Genomic DNA, 19,061 nt, shown 5'->3' with positions numbered 1-19,061 from the left:
ATTCCAAACACTGACCGGAAGGGGAGACACCAGATTCATTGTACCTGGATGTCTCATTCATGATAGCATTGCTGCCACCTCTCTACACATCTAGTGTAAGTAGAATTATTCTTGTGCCTTTATAGCCTAAACTGGCTATGGGTATTTGCCGTTACACTAACTATGGATTTCTGTTTAATAGGCTAAACTGGATTTAACATATTTACTATATGGATAATAAGTTTATGAGTAAGATTAGCTTATAAGCAAATGTCATTTTGTTACAGGTTGTACCATCATTCTTAGTCAACGCATTACATTTCTCATGATTTTCTAACTTTTTTTTTTTTTTACTAGTAGCCTAAGAGCTGGAAGGTTCCACTTATTGGCTTCAGTTTTACTCAGTGAATTTTATTTTATAATGTTTGTTTAGTTTTTTTTTTTTACTGCAGCTATCTTCTGATAGAGATAAGTGTTCCCCTAGAGTATACAGTGAAATGGCAGTCGTAATTTGTAGTTGAAAGCTTTTAGCTTTTATGATTAATGGTATATGGACCTCTCTTTTTAACTACTCTTGGTTTGTTGGTTCTAATTCATGCCCCATCATAATCTAATTCTTAAAGTAAATGAACACTGAGAAAAATAGGAATGATATTGTTGCTGACCTCCTTTTGAAAATGCTAGTTGCATGGTTACCTCTTTTCAGTTTTTCCTGGGTCACTGACGGAAAACACATATGCAAATCAGAAAAGTCAAAAAAAATCAGAACTTCTAAGTTGCATGCTTGTTAAGAGTAACTGATAAAAAAAGTGCTTTAGCATGATAGCCAGGTAACTTTAATTTTTAGCAGAATAGCTCAGCAATGGCAGCCTCCATACTTTCACACGACAGTTGTTCTTTAAATAAAGTAGCAGGTGTCTCTGTTAGAATATTTCCCTCATATCCTGTTCTGCTAGCAACCAAAAAATGCTGGATTTCTTATCAATTTCTGTCCCAGTGGCCACATTCATCAAGACAAACAAAAAGCATGAGTATACACAGCAGATACAAATGTAAAAATAAAAATCTGGCAGAGGTTTTACACCTTTCCCACTGTATCTGAAACTGAAAAAAAGGTTTTATTTTTCTACAGAAGACCCAGTTAAGCCATAAGCAAGGTAGTAGCTTCTGTAACAAATAACAGAATCTGATGAAACATTTACTGCATAACTTGTCAGAATGTTTGTCAGATCATCATCTGAACTTCCCTTTTTAGTGATAAATATAGGTTGTATTACTTATAACAGAACCAGTGGTACTTCTGCTTGAACACTCAGATTACCTCTCATATCATTGTGATGTTGCAACTTACACAGACAGTATGTCCCTGGTTCTGTCTCTTGACATTGGTCACATAGTAAGTGACCCACACCTACTCAGTTTGCACTTCAATCTGAAAGCCAGACAGTCTATGTCCAGCATCTTCCACATATGATAGAAAGGCCTCCAAATTGAAGAGATGACTCTCCAATGTCCAGATATTGCATACTGAGAAAGTTTTCCTGCCAATTTTCCATGGCTGTAATGTGTATAGTGGACAGGACCAGAATGAGAAGTTCCGCACAAGTCAGAATCATGTTGGCCTTCAAAGCTTCTGGTTCCTCTCTGATGGTTGCAGTATATTGGCAGGATTCCTCCAGGAACTAAATCCACTGCACCAAAAGGGTGTCCAGAATTCCTCACCAGCCTATTAGGCTGGTATCAGTAGTGATAATTTTCCAGGCCAAAAGAAGGAAAGATTTCACTGAATCCAGACCAGGATTTGTGAGCTACTAGACAAAGGCCTTGATTCTCTATTGACTGTGCCTTCTTGTCCAATGCACCCAGAATATTAAGTCACAATGGTCTGAAGTGGAATTGGGCATGTGGAACTGCCTCAAAGGAGGCAACCATCAGCCAAAAATCTTCTTGTAAATGCAACTGATTAGCCAGTTCTTGGACTGCAGAGTTCAAAACTCTGGGTGTGAGTCAGGAGTATGTCAGGAATAAGAGAAAAACCATGGACTGAGTCATTTAAACCTTGATACACCACCTGAAAAATTGAAGGTTTAGGACCCAACTAAACCTTTGCAGAGTCTAAACAGTTTATTGGACTTTGGCAGACAAGGTCAGTACCTATGTTCCCTCAGAAGCAGGTTATCCAGGTTTTCCAATAAGAAAATGTTCTGTGAACAAAGCAGAGCAAGTACAAGAGCTAGCACCTTTATGAAGACCCAAGGTGTAGTTGACAGACCGAAGGAAGGTAATGAACTTGGAGTTCTTGCATGCCCACCACAATACACAGAAAGTGCCGATGTGCTTGAAAGATGGGGATATGCAAGTATATATCCTAAATAACCAAAGAGGCCAGAAGGTCCCCCAGATGGAGAAAATTGGTGAGAGTCTTTAGATCTAGAATGGGTAAATTACCCCTTTGGGGACAGTGAACATGTTAGAGTGGGAACCCTGAAACCTTACTTGTTCTTTCTGGAAAAAAAGCAATGACTCCCTGACAGAGGACTTGTGCCAAAGCATATGCTTGTCAGAGATCTGCATGCCTTTGGGAGGAAGTTGGCAGGCTTGATGTAGTGTGATAAATGTCAGTGTCAGACTCTAGCCACTACTACAAACATGTTACCACAGTGGTGTCCCCAGCCTCCCACCCATACAAGTATGTGACAATGGCACTCTCAGCATCATCCTGCACAGAGATATCCCAGACTGTGGGACAATAATCCAAGTGCCAGCAGACTGAGAGTGATCAACAATGGAGTTGGTAAATTTTTTATTCACATAACAGCTGCCACCATGTGTTTTTTTAACTGAAACATGCACTGCTCATAGTTTCTGTTAAAACAATTCTAACTTTAAAAAAAAAACATATATAATGTCTGCTACCTAGTAACATTCTTTAAAGGGACATTACTTCTTTAGGTTTGGGTTCAGTTCACTAGAGATAAGGCTTAAAAATTTTAAAATATTGTTAAATTAAAAAAAAGAAAAGAAAAAAATATAAACAAAATATGTACAGAAAATCTATCATGCAAAGAAAAACAATAGAAATGACATCAAAATAAATAGGCAAAAAGTCCCATCTAGGGTATCAGAATAATTGACCCTCATAATGACTAACTGAAGGTGTGCATTATTTTGTTGGAAGAAGAGAGCTGTCAAGCTGTAGTTGCAACAGCTATTTTTTTGACTTTTTAGAGGGTGTCACTGATCCCTTCAGTCCTTCATTTAAAAGTTATAAAGGTTAGTATGTAGGAGTGCTGTAAGGTTTGATTATGCTTTATCTACCACTCCTTTTAATGGCACTTTTCTAATTTTCTATATTTCTGGTTCACCATTTACAGACAACCAGCATATTACACAAAATTAAGCCCCAAGTTAATGGAGACAAAAACTTTATATATCAGATGTATAGAATGCTAAGGGCACTTAACTAATTACCCTTCTAATTAATTTTGAATTTATCAGTACTTTCTTCCATTGTATGATGAATAATAGCGATTAATGTAATTTAATCACAACAGAAGTTATGAACTATGTATAGATGTTAGTTATGTAGTGTGATGAATTCAGCCAGGAATGTTGATTCTGCTTGCTAGAATGTTTATGATCTGCTATACAGCCATGCTAATGGGCTGTTGGATTGTTAGTTGTCTGCCTAATTGGCTTAATCATTTAAGCCTAGATCTCATTAATGATAGCAGTTATAAGTCTGTCTTTTGTGGTCTCTGCTTTAGTGCCTGTTCCCAACACACTGCAGTGGTGATCTGCAGCAGGTGTCAATGTTAAGGTAATCACACCCCAATGCAGGTTGCAAACTCAGTGCGTATGTCTACACCGGATTACAGAAGTACCATGAAATCTGGTTGTAGTGTGTTTTTAAAGTAGTGCATGCACTACTTTTTGTTTGGTCCAGTGTAATTCAGCCATTCAAAATTAATGGGCTCAAATTGATCCACCCTGCACCCATAGAAAGGGATTCTCCTCTTTCAAAGAGAAAAAGACATCCATTCTAGAAAAACATTAGCAAAAACTGAAGCATGATGGAAGTGGGAGGGTTAAATCTGACTGACTAACAACTTTTTTTTTGTAGTGTCCAGTCTCCTTTAGGCAGCAGTATAATCCTCTTGTATCATAATTAATCCTATGCCCCCTAATGAATGATAAAAAATATATTTTTCAAAATGTCTACGTTTATAAACTTAAAGTGTCAGTAAAGTGATTGTAAAGGCTGAAAGTTTTTTACTTTCATGCAATTCTATTTAATTTGAATTGCTCTTTTGGAACTGTTTTTTTTTTTAGTTATGGAGCACAGCACCAATCAGGACTGCAGACGACACAGACTCATACTGTAGAGAGCATATTAGCAAATCAGCAAATTATCAGCAAATTAATAGAAGCCCTTGCCAAATATCTTTCTCAGCAGATCCTAAAGAACAGGGAACAATCATATGATCACACAACAGCGCTGCAGGAATAAAGTACTAAGATAATTTTAAAAAATACAGAGGCATGCTATATATGATTTATGTGAATAACTTATGGCAATTAACACTTCTCTGTTTAGTATTACTTTAAGTCTACGAAAAAATAAATAAAAATAACACAGCACTATCCTACCCTACAAATATATACCTACTGGAGGCTGTATGTTTGTTTTTATATATATATATATATATATATATATATATATATACACAGGTGAAACTCGAAAAATTAGAATATCGTGCAAAATTCATTTATTTCAGTAATGCAACCTAAAAGGTGAAACTACTATATGAGATAGACTCATTACATGCAAAGCAAGATAGTTCAAGCTGTAATTTTTCATAAATGTGATGTTTATGGCTTACAGCTCATGAAAACCCCAAATCTACAATCTCAGAAAATTAGAATATTACATGCAATCAATAAAACAAGGATTGTACATAGAACAATATCAGACCTCTGAAAAGTACAAGCATGCATATGTACTCAGTACTTGGTTTGGGCCCCCTTTTGCAGCAATTACTGCCTCAATGCGGTGTGGCATGGAAGCTATCAGCCTGTGGCACTGCTGAGGTGTTATGGAAGACCAGGATGCTTCAATAGCGGCCTTCAGCTCTTCTGCATTGTTCGGTCTCATGTCTCTCATCTTTCTCTTGGCAATGTCCCATATATTCTCTATGGGGTTCAGGTCAGGCGAGTTTGCTGGCCAATCAAGCACAGTAATCCCACGGTCATTGAACCAGGTTTTGGTGCTTTTGGCAGTGTGGGCAGGTGCCAAGTCCTGCTGGAAAATGAAGTCAGCATCCCCATAAAGCTTGTCTGCGGAAGGAAACATGAAGTGCTCCAAAATCTCCTGGTAGACAGCTGCGTTGACCCTGGACTTAATGAAGCATAGTGGACCAACACCAGCAGATGACATGGCTCCCCAAATCAACACAGACTGTGGAAACTTCACACTGGACTTCAAGCATCTTGCAGTGTGTGCCTCTCCATTCTTCCTCCATACTCTAGGTCCTTGGTTTCCAAATGAGATGCAAAAGTTGCTCTCATCAGAAAAGAGGACTTTGGACCACTGAGCAACAGACCAGGTAAAACGCTGCTGACTTTTTTTGGTGTTCAGGAGCGGCTTGACAAGAGGAATATGACATTTGAAGCCCATGTCCAGGATCCGTCTGTGTGTGGTGGCTCTTGATGCACTGACTCCAGCCTCAGTCCACTCCTTGTGAAAGCCCCCAACACTTTTGAATGGCCTTTTCCTGACAATCCTCTCCAGGCTGCGGTCATCCCTACTGCTTGTGCACCTTTTTCTTCCACACTTTTCCCTTCCACATAACTTTTGAGGCTTTCCCTCCTTATGGAGGGTGTCAATGATGGTTTTCTGCACAACTGTCAGGTCAGCAGTCTTTCCCATGATTGTGATTCCTACTGAACCAGACTGAGATACCATTTAAAGGCTCAGGAACCCTTTGCAGGCGTTATGGCTTAATTAGCTGATTAAAGTGGGACACTTTGAGCCTAGAATATTGCACCTTTTCACAATATTCTAATTTTCTGAGATTGTGGATTTGGTGTTTTCATGAGCTGTAAGCCATAATCATCACAATTATGACAAATCACAGCTTGAACTATCTTGCTTTGCATGTAATGAGTCTATCTCATATATTAGTTTCACCTTTTAAGTTGCATTACTGAAATAAATGAACTTTCTAATTTTTTGAGTTTCACCTGTGTGTGTGTGTGTATATATATATATATATATATATATATATATATATATATTCACTATTTTATCAAATCCTTATTTTCATAAAATAATAAAAATAAACATAATAATATATGCGTATGTATGTTTATGTACATTTGCATTATTTTTATAAAATAATTATTTTCTTAAATTCCTATTTTTATGTTTAATAAATCCTTTTGTACATACGACAAAATTTTTCCATGAAACTGTTTGCACTGCATTCTGGGATTGAACAAAAATGTTTGATTCTGTCTAATTGAAATCCCAGATGGGTCAATATAGGATAAGAAAGAGGAAGATAATATGTCTGAGTCATTCTGTATAATAGGTGTAATTTTACCTATTGCAGTTCATTTCTATACAAAATAGTCTGTTCAAGCTAATATGTTAGCTTGGTTAATAGCCACAGAGCAGCTTTCTTCATGCCATCTGAAACTTGTAAACATTAAATACTTATACGCAGTGCATAAGTACAAATAATAAAAATATTAAAATGTATTTTTCCTGAATATAACAGATAAACACACTATGCACTCTTTTGAACTGTGAATGCATAGCTCCACTTAGTGACAGAAATCTAGCAAGTATAAATATATATATATATATATATATATATATATATATATATATATACACACAGAGGTGTCCCTAGGGTTGCTGCCATCCGGTGCGGTAACACTTGGTGACACCCCCTCCGACGATCCCCGCAGAATAGATTGGTTCTGCGAATTGAGCAGAATGTATTTGACTCCGATCCATTCTGCTCAATCCGCTGATCCTATCCATCCTGCGGGAATAGTCGACTTTCTTTACAACTTACCTTTTCTTGGCGCGCAGGATCATCGGCATGAAACCTATACGGGGTGACACTGGACCCGCTCCAAGAAAAGGTAAGATGTAAAGAATGCCAACGATCCTGCAGGGATCATCGGCTTGCTTTACAACTTACCATTTTATGGAGCGGGTCCGGTGTCACCCCATGCGGTCGGTGTCACCCGGTGCGGACCTCACTCCCGCACCTGCCTTGGGACGCCACCGTATATATATATATATATATATATATATATATATATATATATAAATAGCATATACTGTTCTATTGCTACACAATCCATATAGTAATTGAATGTTATTATATATTATCTTTCCTTTTCAAATATCAGTCATTGTAATTTTCTGTAAAATTAAATGCAATATGGCAACCTGGAGGAGTTCTGTACACAGTTAGTGTGCAGAACTACCCCAGAAATGTCATTCCATGATTTTTCCAGATGTCTGCACTAAGATACACGTAAAATTTTAGGCATTCTTTGCAATCGGAATTATATTTTTGGTGAGATACCCCCTAAGCATTAATTACCCCTAAAGGGATGCAGATGCTGCAACTGTCTTCATTAGAAGAATGCAAGTGCATCAGGTGATAGGATTGAATACAGGCACTGCCATTCAGTTACCAGACTTCCAAGGGCGTAATAGTACAAACTTTTTCTTGAGAGCCGGTTAACACTGGGGGTCGTGCAGGAATGCACTGTATGTTCCTGTGTGATTCTTATGCAATTTTGTGTGGTGTGATTTCAACCCATTCATTTGGAATGGGATAAAACTGCACTGCACCAAAAGTAGTGGAAGCACACTGTAATTTGAATGCTGTGTGGGAAACGGGCATCTTAGTGTGAAAGGGGCCTTAGAACAGAAACAGGTAGTACTTTGTTACAAAGTTTGTCAAAATCCTTGCAATGTACATAGATCACCCAGGGGGGATTGTTTTTCCTCTCAGCAAAATTGGAATTACTCTTTAAAGTGTACGTGTATAGTTGAACCTCTTTGGTGCCGCCTTATAGCAGAAATACTGCTACAGGGAGGCACGGGTGAACAAAATCACCAATATATACATGATTTTGCACTGCTGGGTAGGGGACGCACGTGAGCCTTCATTCGCGGCCTCGGCTGTCAATCACCGGAACTCGGCCGGTGATTACTCGCTGGCACCCAGTGATCGCCGAGTATCTCCGACAGGGGAAAGACCTGTGTGTAAACAACACAGATCTCTCCCCTGTCAGCTCCTGCACACTGCTTTGTATGGCTTTGCATAGCAGAGCCATACAAAGCAGTGTGCTTACAGTGGAAAGCACACACACAGCATACTGTGAAACAACACACAGTTAACCCTTTGATCACCCCAAATGTTAACCCCTTCCTGCCCAGTGTCATTAGTACAGTGTCAGTGCTTTTTATTAGCACTGACCACTGTATTGGTGTCACTGGGGATGTCAGTGACACCAAGTCAGTTCCCCCCAACGTCAGAATGCCCGCCACAGTCCTGCAGTCCTGCTATAAGTTGCAGATCACCACCATTACTAGTGAAAAAATAAATAAATAAACATTCCAGTATATACAACCATTTGTAAATGCTATAACTTTCACGGAAACCAATTAATTTACATGTATTGAGATTTTTTTTTTTAGCAAAGACATGTAGCAGAATACATTTTGGTCTAGATTTATGACAAAATTTGATTTTTAATTTTTGTTATTTGATATGTTTAATAGCAAAATATTTAAAAATATTGTTTTTTTTTGTTTATAGCCAAAAAATAAAAACTGCACAAGCGATCAAATACCACCAAAAGAAAGCTCTATTTGTGGGAAAAAGGCCGTAAATTTTATTCGGGTGCAGTGTTGCATGACCAGGCAATTGTCAGTTAAAGTAAAGCAGGGCCGTAACGCAAAAAAATGGCCTGGTCAGGAAGGGGGGTAAATCCTCTGGAGGGCAAGTGGTTAATATGTAAATTCTCATATCTGGGGTAAAAATACTCCTGTTTGAAAAACTATAAACTTTAGAATGAATGTTTGAATTGATAAAAGGTATAGCACCGAGAGAAGGACTTGGGTGTGTGCAGTGATTGCAAAAAAGATACTAACTATTTAATAGAACATACAACTGATTGTTTTTATTTTACTTGACAAAAACTACAGTTCTCAGCTTTGAAACATTGGGGGGGATTTACTAAAATTGGAGCACTCCAAATCTGGTGCAGATCTGGTTGGTAGCCAATCAGCTTCTAACTTCAGCTTGTTAAATTAAGCTCTCCAATAAAACCTGGAAGCTGATTAGTTACTACGAAGAGCTGCACCAGATTTTGCATCATGCAGTTTTAGTAAATAACCCCCATGGTCTATGTTGTTCAAATACCACACTTAATTGCAAGATGGACACTCATTATTAAATGTTTTGTTACATTAGACATCTATTTTAGTAGATAACCTCTTCAGTATAAAACAAAAAAGAAGTGCTAGAAGTTAGCAACAAGGCTGTAGTCACATTTCTAGGGCAGAGAGAAACACTGTTCTCAGCTAATATAGCATGTTTATTGCACAATATGTCATGGTTTTGTTTATGTACTACAAACATAAGTGTGCCTCAAATTATACTGGATTGCTTACCAAACCTACTCTTATAGCTGAGCTAAAAATCCCCTTGTAATGCATAGCAGTTAAGATCTAACCTGCACTGTTGCTAGGTAACCAGCAAATGCCCTTTTTGTTTCTATGGCATTTCAAAGATAATAATAATAATAGAAAGATCAGTAGATAGATTCATCAAATTTGGCTCTTCAAATCATACATTTTAATCAGTTATGGTTTTATAAGGTCCTAAACGGGCTTTTGTCTTACTATACATCATTACAGTAAACAAAGGTGTGTGATATTACTGACCAAGTGTGACCAGATGGCCATATTTGGCCAATGGCATTGACCAAATATTACTGTAACCATGTTTGGTCAATTACATCATCTAAGAGACCCTTTCCCTTTGTTTATTTTAGTGGTAAGGCCCAGGAGATGACATTTGTTGCAAGTCAGTAGATATGTGCACGCCAGAAAATGTTGTTTCATTTCGTTTTCAGATCCATTTGTTAATTGCAGAAATCCTTTTTTGATGCATTCGTTAATGGACCTATTCATTTTTGGAATTCGTTTGTATATTCAGCATCTGTTTGATCTCATTCGGAATAGCTCTGGTTGTTAAGAAGCGGGTGGCTGCCGTGTCCTTAACAATTATGATTCATCTGTTCTCATCAGGATTCCCCACTGTCAGCAGAATATAAACAAAAGAAGCGCAGGTTAATTTTCTTTTTTTACGACTGCATGGGGGTCCCCCCAATCCTTACCAGTCCCTTCGGGTCTGGTATGGATTTTGAGGGGAGTCCCATGGCGAACTTTTAAAAAAATGATGGTGCGGGGCCCCCTATAATCCCTTCCAGACCCTTATCTGAGCATGCAGCCTGGCAGGCCAGTAAAGGAGCTAGAACCCCCCTCCTGAATCATACCAGGCCACATGGCCTCAAAGGGGGGATGCTTTGGGGGAGGGGAGCTCCAACCAAAGCACCTTGTCACCATGTAGATGGGGTCAAGAGCTTCTTCCCCACAACCCTGGTGGGCTTTGGGGGTCTTCAAGCTGGGGGCTTATTGGAATCTGGAAACACACTTTAACAAAGGTTCCCCAGATCCCAGCCCCCTATATGAATGATTATGGGGTACATAATACCCCTATTCATTCACCAAAAAAAGTGTCAAAAGTAAAAAAAAATACAAACATAGTTTTTGGCAAATCCTTTATTTAAAAAATAAATAGATGTACCCTGAAGAAGATTCAACATCAATCTTGATGACCGCCAACCAGCACAAAAAAAAAAAAGCAGCCCGCTGAGCACAACGTGTCCAATCCAGGGACACACGCCGAATGACTGGTAAACATGGGAGCTGGGTCAGCCCATTTCTGCCTGTCATTGGGTGAGTGGGACACATCACTCTCCAATTGAAGCAGATATTTTTTTAACTGACACTTCTTTTGTTTACATTCTGCTGACAGCGGGAAATCCCTCTGACAGCAGATGAGTCATGGGTGTTAACAATCATCTCTTCCCAATAAATCCGAATTATCCAAATGAGTCCAAATGAATCCAAAAATTTAATTATAACTTTTTTAGACTAATTCAGATTTGTTACTATTCAGAAATTATGATACTTCCTGATCTCCATAAATGATATTTTTGTCTGAAAAACTAATCTTAATTAACCAAATTGCAAGCCAGCGATGGGACTGGACGTGTGTCGGTCAGTGTGATTTCTTTTCTTTGCTATTAGGCTCTGCATTGCTGTATGACATGGTTGATGATATATGTACATCACTGGACTATATTTTTAATTAAGGCCTTGTCAAAAACTATGTGTCTTTATTTACGTTTCATATTTTTTGGGTGCAAATGAGTAATTGTACTACTCCTTACTCTTTCACATAGGGTGTATTAACAAAGGGGGCATTCAGATTCCTATAAACCCCACACACAGTCCCCTAAAAACACCAGGCCAGATTTGTAGTGAAGAGGCCCTTGTCCCCATCAACAGTCTCTGTTCCAAACATACACAGGCCCAACACATTGCCCAACTCAACAGTCCAGACATGGGAATAGTGACCTTGCTCACCTTGGCCACTTCTGAGGCAGTGACCACAAAGGAGCATCACCTACTTGCCCCACAGAGGAGTATACTTGTCTACTTTTGTCATGTACCTGACTGGAGACTGAAGTGACAAGAGCGCTCCCCTTGCGGCTGAGTGCAGAGAACCCCTGGAGGTGATAACAGGGGGGTTATGTGCCCAAAAAAAGCACAGGTTGCCAGTGATGTAGTTGCCTGGTGGTTCCAGATGAGAGGGCACCAGAGAGCAGGGGTCTGATAAGGCAAATGATTCTCTGGAAAAACTGGTGGATTTTGACAGCAGGACTGAGCAGGAAGCAGAGCCAGAAGCCAAACCAGGGTCAAGTATAGGACATCAGTCAGGAATGGAAGCAGAAGTGTGGTCAGGATCAAGCCAAGGTCAAACATAGGAAAGCAGGCAGAAGCAAGTCCATGGAAGCAAGCTGGGGTCAGAACCAAGAGAGAAGCCAGAGCAAGTCAGGAGTAAGCTAGGTCGGTAACAGGTAATCCAGATAGAGTACCAAACACAGGATACAAAGGCTGATTCAAATCCAGCAACTGGTGAGCAGAACTGCAGTCTTTTTAAAGGCAACTATCGGGCTTTGCTTGCACTGGTCGTGAACACAGATGTGCCAATGCGTGCCGCGCATATTTCTGCACAAATTAGCACGGCCATACTGGGAATTGGCATCTTTGCTTGTCTTCTCTGAATTCTTCCCTGACAACACTTCAATGCAGATAACTCTGTCTGAAGTTAAGGCATCTTTACTGTTAGTTTCTGGGTGGCCACCTTCCATGGATCTATCGGTTGCAGGGGGTCTATTGATTTTCCACCTATGACAGCCAAAGCTGGGTCCAAGCCAATGAATATCTGCCCTTGACATGCTAAGGCCAAAAACAGTTTTTGCAACTTAAAATTAGGGTTGCTTCTATCTGTTACTTAAATTTTTTTCTCTACAAATCCCTATGGCATATCTCTGCTGCATTTCACTGCATATTGCTGAATGGACTTTCCCACTCTATGCTTTCTCTCTATGAAGTACACTCTGAGGTCCCCTAATATGGTTGCTTGGCCATACACCACTTCTAAGTAGTTAAAGATATTGTCAAGAGAATACTGGTCAGCCATTGGGAGGCACAAGATTAACCTTCTTTGTTCCCCAGCTAAGATGTTAATGGCCAATTCTGCTGCTTGTGTGTGCAGGATCCCATATGATTGCATTAGGCCCCATAATCTCTTCCCGTGGCCCTGTATACTTGGGTAATTGTTAAAGCAAGAGTTCCATCAGAAATAAAGGGTCAGTATTGCAGGGAGATAGTTTTTCAGCTTTCCTCTAGCCAGATGCTGCTGTCGTGCAACTACTGTCACCATTATCTTCTTGGCTGACCCTGTTCATACATAATACATGTAACAGGTTGAGGACTCACCAAATCATCTAAATAACCAGAGGGGAAGGTCAACTTGGACTTTACTCAACAAGTGCAAAGTAAGATTAGCAAAGCGAACAGGATCAGAATGGAAAGAAGGATGTGCATACAGTACAGAACAATGTTACATTGAATATGAAGCTGTATTAACAGGCGCCAAAAGGGCAATGTTTCTGTAACTAAATAAGGATGGTAGGTGTGAGTACAGCATAGTCTCTATAAGGCTCTGTAGCCTCAGACACTAGAGAATGATCATTATTTTACTAAACAGTACAATTCATATACAGCTACTTGAGTTTAGCCTGTGCAACAATGCCTTCCACAGTGAAGTCAGGATTAGGTCTGGGTACAAAGGTGCACAGCTGGAGGGATCTCTGGGATGGTAACACAGGTGAGGGGCTGGGAGAACCCCCACTTGAAGTGCAATACTCTGGTAGCAATTGGAGCAGTGCTCTCCACAGTTTCTGGGTCTTTTCTTGTTTTTTTTGGCCTGTAGAAGCTGTATGCTATTTGACTCCTGCCTGGTTGACCACATGCTGGGACTAACAATAGGAAACTGTACACCTGGCTGCACATCTCATGCCCAGACTCATCAGGTGGATTCTCACTAAACTGCAGTAGGTGTTTTATTCTCTGAGCATTTCCAGGAGCCTGGGGATTTGTAGGAACAAGGGGTGCTTTAAAGTGGATTTCAAACATGCGTTTGAATGAAAAAAAATGTGAAAAGGTTTTTTTTTATTCTGGAACACCAGCGTTCAGGTAGCTCTGACATACCATCAAAGAATTAGAAATATACTGTATATATATATAGTGACAACAGGTCAACAAAAAACCTTTAGTTGTGTCCAGGATATTTGTCCCAGATTCAGACACTTTGCTGAGTATTTTTCTCTTTAAATAGGTGGGAGAGCTGACAGCTCATGTTTGGGAGGGCACAGCCTATGTGAGAAATACTTAATTTTGCAGACAGTTAGGTGCCTGGGCACCAGCATGGTTGAAAGTCGTCATGTGGCAAGGATTTATTTCCTTTTTTTGTTTTGTTGTCTTTTTTTTCCCCCAGTACATAGCTGCTATAGTCCTTCAAAATAAACTGCATGTATGTGCATGCGCATAGCATCAGGAGTTGCAGGGGTCACCATTGCGACCCTGCCCCTAGCTTCAGGGGACCCGTGCGGCTCTATGGATTAGCATGTGGCATTATCCCCACAAAATCTCAGAGATGGAGTCCAGCTCCGATCCGCTTTGTATCTCCCAGCCATAGCCAAGCTCTGCTCTCCACTACTCCACTTTGTCTTCTCCACACCCCTCCACTCTCATTGGCCAGGGCAAAGCTGTGCTGTGATCCACGTGTACCATTTTCTGAATGGAGTGGAGGATCGGGTGAGAACAGCTTGGGAATGGAAGTGTCTGTGGCACTGTCTGCTGAAACTGCAGCAGGGAGCTGAGCTGCCCAGGCTGTCACACAGAGCTGAGCGAGGCATGAGGAGGAAGAGAGCTCCGCCTGATAAGATCTCATTAATGTCATTAATACTCCTCTGTGGTATAATCCTGCCTTATCTGAATTGCATCAGCTTCCTGACGTGCAACGTTGGGTTCAGTTTGGACTCAAATATACTCATCAATTATTTTCCTCCAGGGCATTTAAATAATCCTCTGCCTTCCGGGCTGAACTTATTATACCTGCTACCTGCTCTTATTTCTACCTTCAACTCAGCCATGCAGTTGCAGCCCAATTTGGCCTCAGGGAAGTGACTGTTCAAACATTCGCACTGGAGGCTGCTTTGTTGGGGAAGGAACACTCTAATTGATATCTATGTATTATCAGCTACTGTTACCCCTTCAAACTCCCTGGGTGGACAAACTCAAAGCACAGTGAATCTGCTCTCCCAACACTACATGATGTAATGTAATGACTCCTGGCACAGGGTGATGGGGTCCCAAGTGACCAGTGTTATTTCTGCACAGGATACGGTCATTCAGTTAAAATTCTTTCTGAGGATTTACTACACTCCACTCTGGTTATATACTATGGGTAGGCTGACATCTTCTCAGTGTCATAGGTGCTCTGCTGCTATTGAAGGTTTTTTTCATGTGGTATGGGCCTGTCCAGAGGTTTCAACCTTTTGGTCTTTTGTTACTAAATTTATGGGGGGCAAATTAGCCTTACCTAATATTTGTAATCCTATTAGATGTTTGCTTGGCAACTTTGGGGAGGAGGACCTCTGAGAATCCCAAAAAGTATTGCCATGTTTCCTGTTCTTCTATGCCAAATATTTTATTGCGCTACACTGGAAAAAACCTGAACTGCCCAGCTTATCAGTGTGGATTAAGATGGTTAATAAATTCTTGTCGCTGTACAAATTGACCTAAATTGCCAGAGGTTGTGCCCGTAAATTCGATAAAATTTGGTCTACCTGGACTTCCTCAGTATAGGAGATATTGAGGTTTAAAATGTAAATCATTTCTTGTAGCTCATGTAACTACTACCCCTTAGGGGGAGCCATATGGGAAAAAATGGGGAAGGAGTAGGTTAACTTTTCCCCCTTATTTTTGTGCTATGTTTTGTATTTGGTATCATAGTCACCAGCTAAGTTATTTCTTGTTGTATTGTAACAATGATGGAACTGTACTCAATTTTATTGCTTTTGTTGACTGGCAATTAATTAAATGTTTATAGCCTGTGCTTTCCACCCATCATTGGGTACCCTGTTTACCAATGTTTGTTCTTGGTTAACTTGTTAAATAATTACCTTTTTAAAAAAAAAAATTCATAAGTGTCAGAAATATACTGATATCTATAACAGTGCAACAAATAACTGCAAAATCATGCATAAACTACAAACATGTAAACAGAGCCCATGAACGAAGCATAAAGGATTTAATTAAACTGTCTGAAAATTCATATGGTAACATTAGAAAGTCCTAATGTAAACCAATCAGGAGAGGCATGATCTTCCGTGGATTTGAAAGAAGTGGATGATGGAAAGCCTCTTGCTTCCACATAGCATGCACAACACACCACCTGTGTGAAACAAGCAGAGGTTTAGCAGAGCTGAATTACCTTCAATATATAGTGGTCAAACAGAGCTTATAATATTCCCAAGGATCTCTCACACTGCTTTACCTGTCCTAAAAAAACCCAGGTAAGCATAATGCCTCCACGCAGCCTGTCTTCCCAAACTCCCATGAGCGAAAGCACTCATAAATGTTTCTGGAGTTAGCAAGCAAGCATTACATTAGGCAAAGAAAGAGAAACACTTCCCATAGTGAAGATGAGTTATAAATGCATGGTGTGTGTTGTCCCAGCTCTGCCCTACATGTTTAATCACATATGATGTCATATATGACTAAACGAGTAGGTTGGAGGAAGGGAACACACCAACCACTTATGCACGATGGTCATGCACGATGAGCCTTGCCCAACTTGGAACATGGTGGATGGATGTTTGCCTTGTATACTAAAAGTGCTGTATACTGTGACACATAAAGGAAGTAGAGCCAAAAGAGCTTTGGTCCTACTTCTCCTTTAAATAACTACTGTGCCACACAAGCCACCCTCAGGATATCTTGTATTTATATCAAGCTATAAGGATGCATTTTAATCTGATATGTGATATGCTAATAATTTTCCTCCTGTAATGTGAACCAGTATAATTGTACTTTGCAACTGACTAGATAGGGTCATAGAGCTTTTATGTGACCTTGTAAATGTCAGGATTGATATATGGGAAACAGCCTCAAATGTGTGGGGTTTCTGAATTCCCACAGAAACACCATCTGTCATTGAGACTGCACAGGTAGGCATCACTGTTGAGGCTTATTAACTTTATCATTTCCTTCCCTAAATATAAATACCAATATATCAGTTTAAGTAGGCACCAGTAGACACCTTAAAAAAACACTACAGATGATTATTGTTTAATCACAGATGTTGAACACATCAGCTTATCCCAATGGACTGAATGAACTGCTTGCCTGTGTAAAGTATTTTACTGTGCACTGTGATTCTCAGTGATTTGCTTTGCTAATTAACCTAATTGAATTTGTAGCCTATGTTAATCTATACTATGCAAAATCTCAGTACCTCACTACTTGGGGAAACCCCTGCAGATTTGTAGATTGTATGTAGCCACTTATGAAAAAAGTGCCAAAAAATGTAGAAAGTTAATGAAAGTATAGGCCTATAATTCACCATTTATAAATGTATGGCATTGTGAAATATTTAATATCTTAAACCCACACTAGAAACTCAGAATTATTTATAATGAGATTCTATTCATACTCATTCACATATTAATGTTTGTTTTTTTGTGTGTGTGTGTGAAGCCTATGAAGCCTATGAAGCCTAAGCCTCAGCATGTTTGTTGCCTTGACAAGTGTACGACCCAGTCCCGAGAAGCAGTCCTTTAGTTGAGTATGCTATATAAAAAGATAAGATGAAGGACACATTCTAGAAATGCTGACCAGGTGTAGGGCCACGAAAATCAGGCCAGGTCATGCCAAGTAAAAAGGGCAGCAACTTTGCATCAAAAAGCAACCGTCAATATCAGGAACCAAAAACAGGTCCTCAGAAAACAGGTCAAGAGTAGAGGAAACTGAAAAAAAAGGGAGAGGGGAATTAAAAAAGTGAAAAAGATTTATAAGAAAGCAGTAGAAAGGTCTCATCATGGGGGATCTCGGACACAGGCCTGTCGTGACAGCAGGTTATAAGGGAAAATATTAAGAATACCCTCTAAAGGTGGGCCAGCTAAACAGTGATATATTGAAATGTTGGGGTGACCCTCGGGTGGTAGGAGGTCACACCTGATAGGTAACAAAGTGCCACGTCCCAGTATAGAATATTGAAGGAAAGAATGTGGAAATGGACTTTCTAGGCACAGGAACTTGGTACACAAAAAGATAAAATCAGTGCTCATTTATTAAACATCACATTATCTCTAAAATGTATCTTGTATGATATCATTGCACAATTCATCCACAGCTGATATCCCATAACCCACTAACCACATAGGATGATAGCAAAAGATGGTAACAATATGGATAATACCAACAAAGTAATCCTTCAAAGGGGTAAGGGATATTCAGGCTGTGCAGGCAACGCTCGACACATTTCGTGATGACCGTCGATTCCTCAGGGGCTAGCAATATATCTATCAGTATAGGAGATAAATAAAATATACTTAGACAATATAGATACACATAAGAGTTACAAAGCAACATAGTATATAAAATAATAGTGTTCACTTAAACCAATGTGCACTGGGCAATGATGAACTCCCCAGGATGCAATGGGGGCAGATCTCCTCAGGTCGTAGACAGGGAGAGCAACCTCCAGAGGTCAGGTATGGGGGTGCAGAACCCGGCACAATGCAGGCAAGGGACCAGCGGGGCTCTTCAAAGACAATAGGTGTCCACATGTTGAATGACAGAGCTGCAGGCTAAAGATAAAGGATCAGAAAAGACCTGAAAAAGACATATAAATTGACTAAGAAACATCCTTCTGAACAGGGACAAATGGTGAAGTATAACCTTGCTTTCTAGGGAATCTTTTACCTTGTAATATAGTAAGTAGATAGGCCCATTTTTTATATATTTTACAGGGACCAGTATTGACAGACAAAAAGCCCCAGGAGGTTTTAATCACAGCAGGAGTCAGCTTCATCCCACCAGTTAAAAGGTTTGCGAGTGTATCGTGCCCATAGCCTAAGACCGCCACTCCTATCCTCGCCCCAGAGAAGGCTGAGAACTCTGTAGAGGTTGCAGTTAGTGCAAAAAGGATCTCAAAGATGGAGATTGCAATGGTTGTGCTGATGGTAGTATGAGAATAAGCTCCGGCAAGCATTTTTTGAGTTCCTCTGGATTAACCTCCTCATGCTGTGTGCCCTGGTAAGTAAAAGATAACTTGAAAGGA

The sequence above is a fragment of the Staurois parvus genome, unplaced genomic scaffold (genome assembly GCF_062004578.1).
Source record: "Staurois parvus isolate SC_StPar_1 unplaced genomic scaffold, SC_StPar_1.0 ptg000202l, whole genome shotgun sequence".
NCBI classification, from domain to species: Eukaryota; Metazoa; Chordata; class Amphibia; order Anura; family Ranidae; genus Staurois; species Staurois parvus.
Note: the sequence above shows the minus strand (reverse complement) of the source record.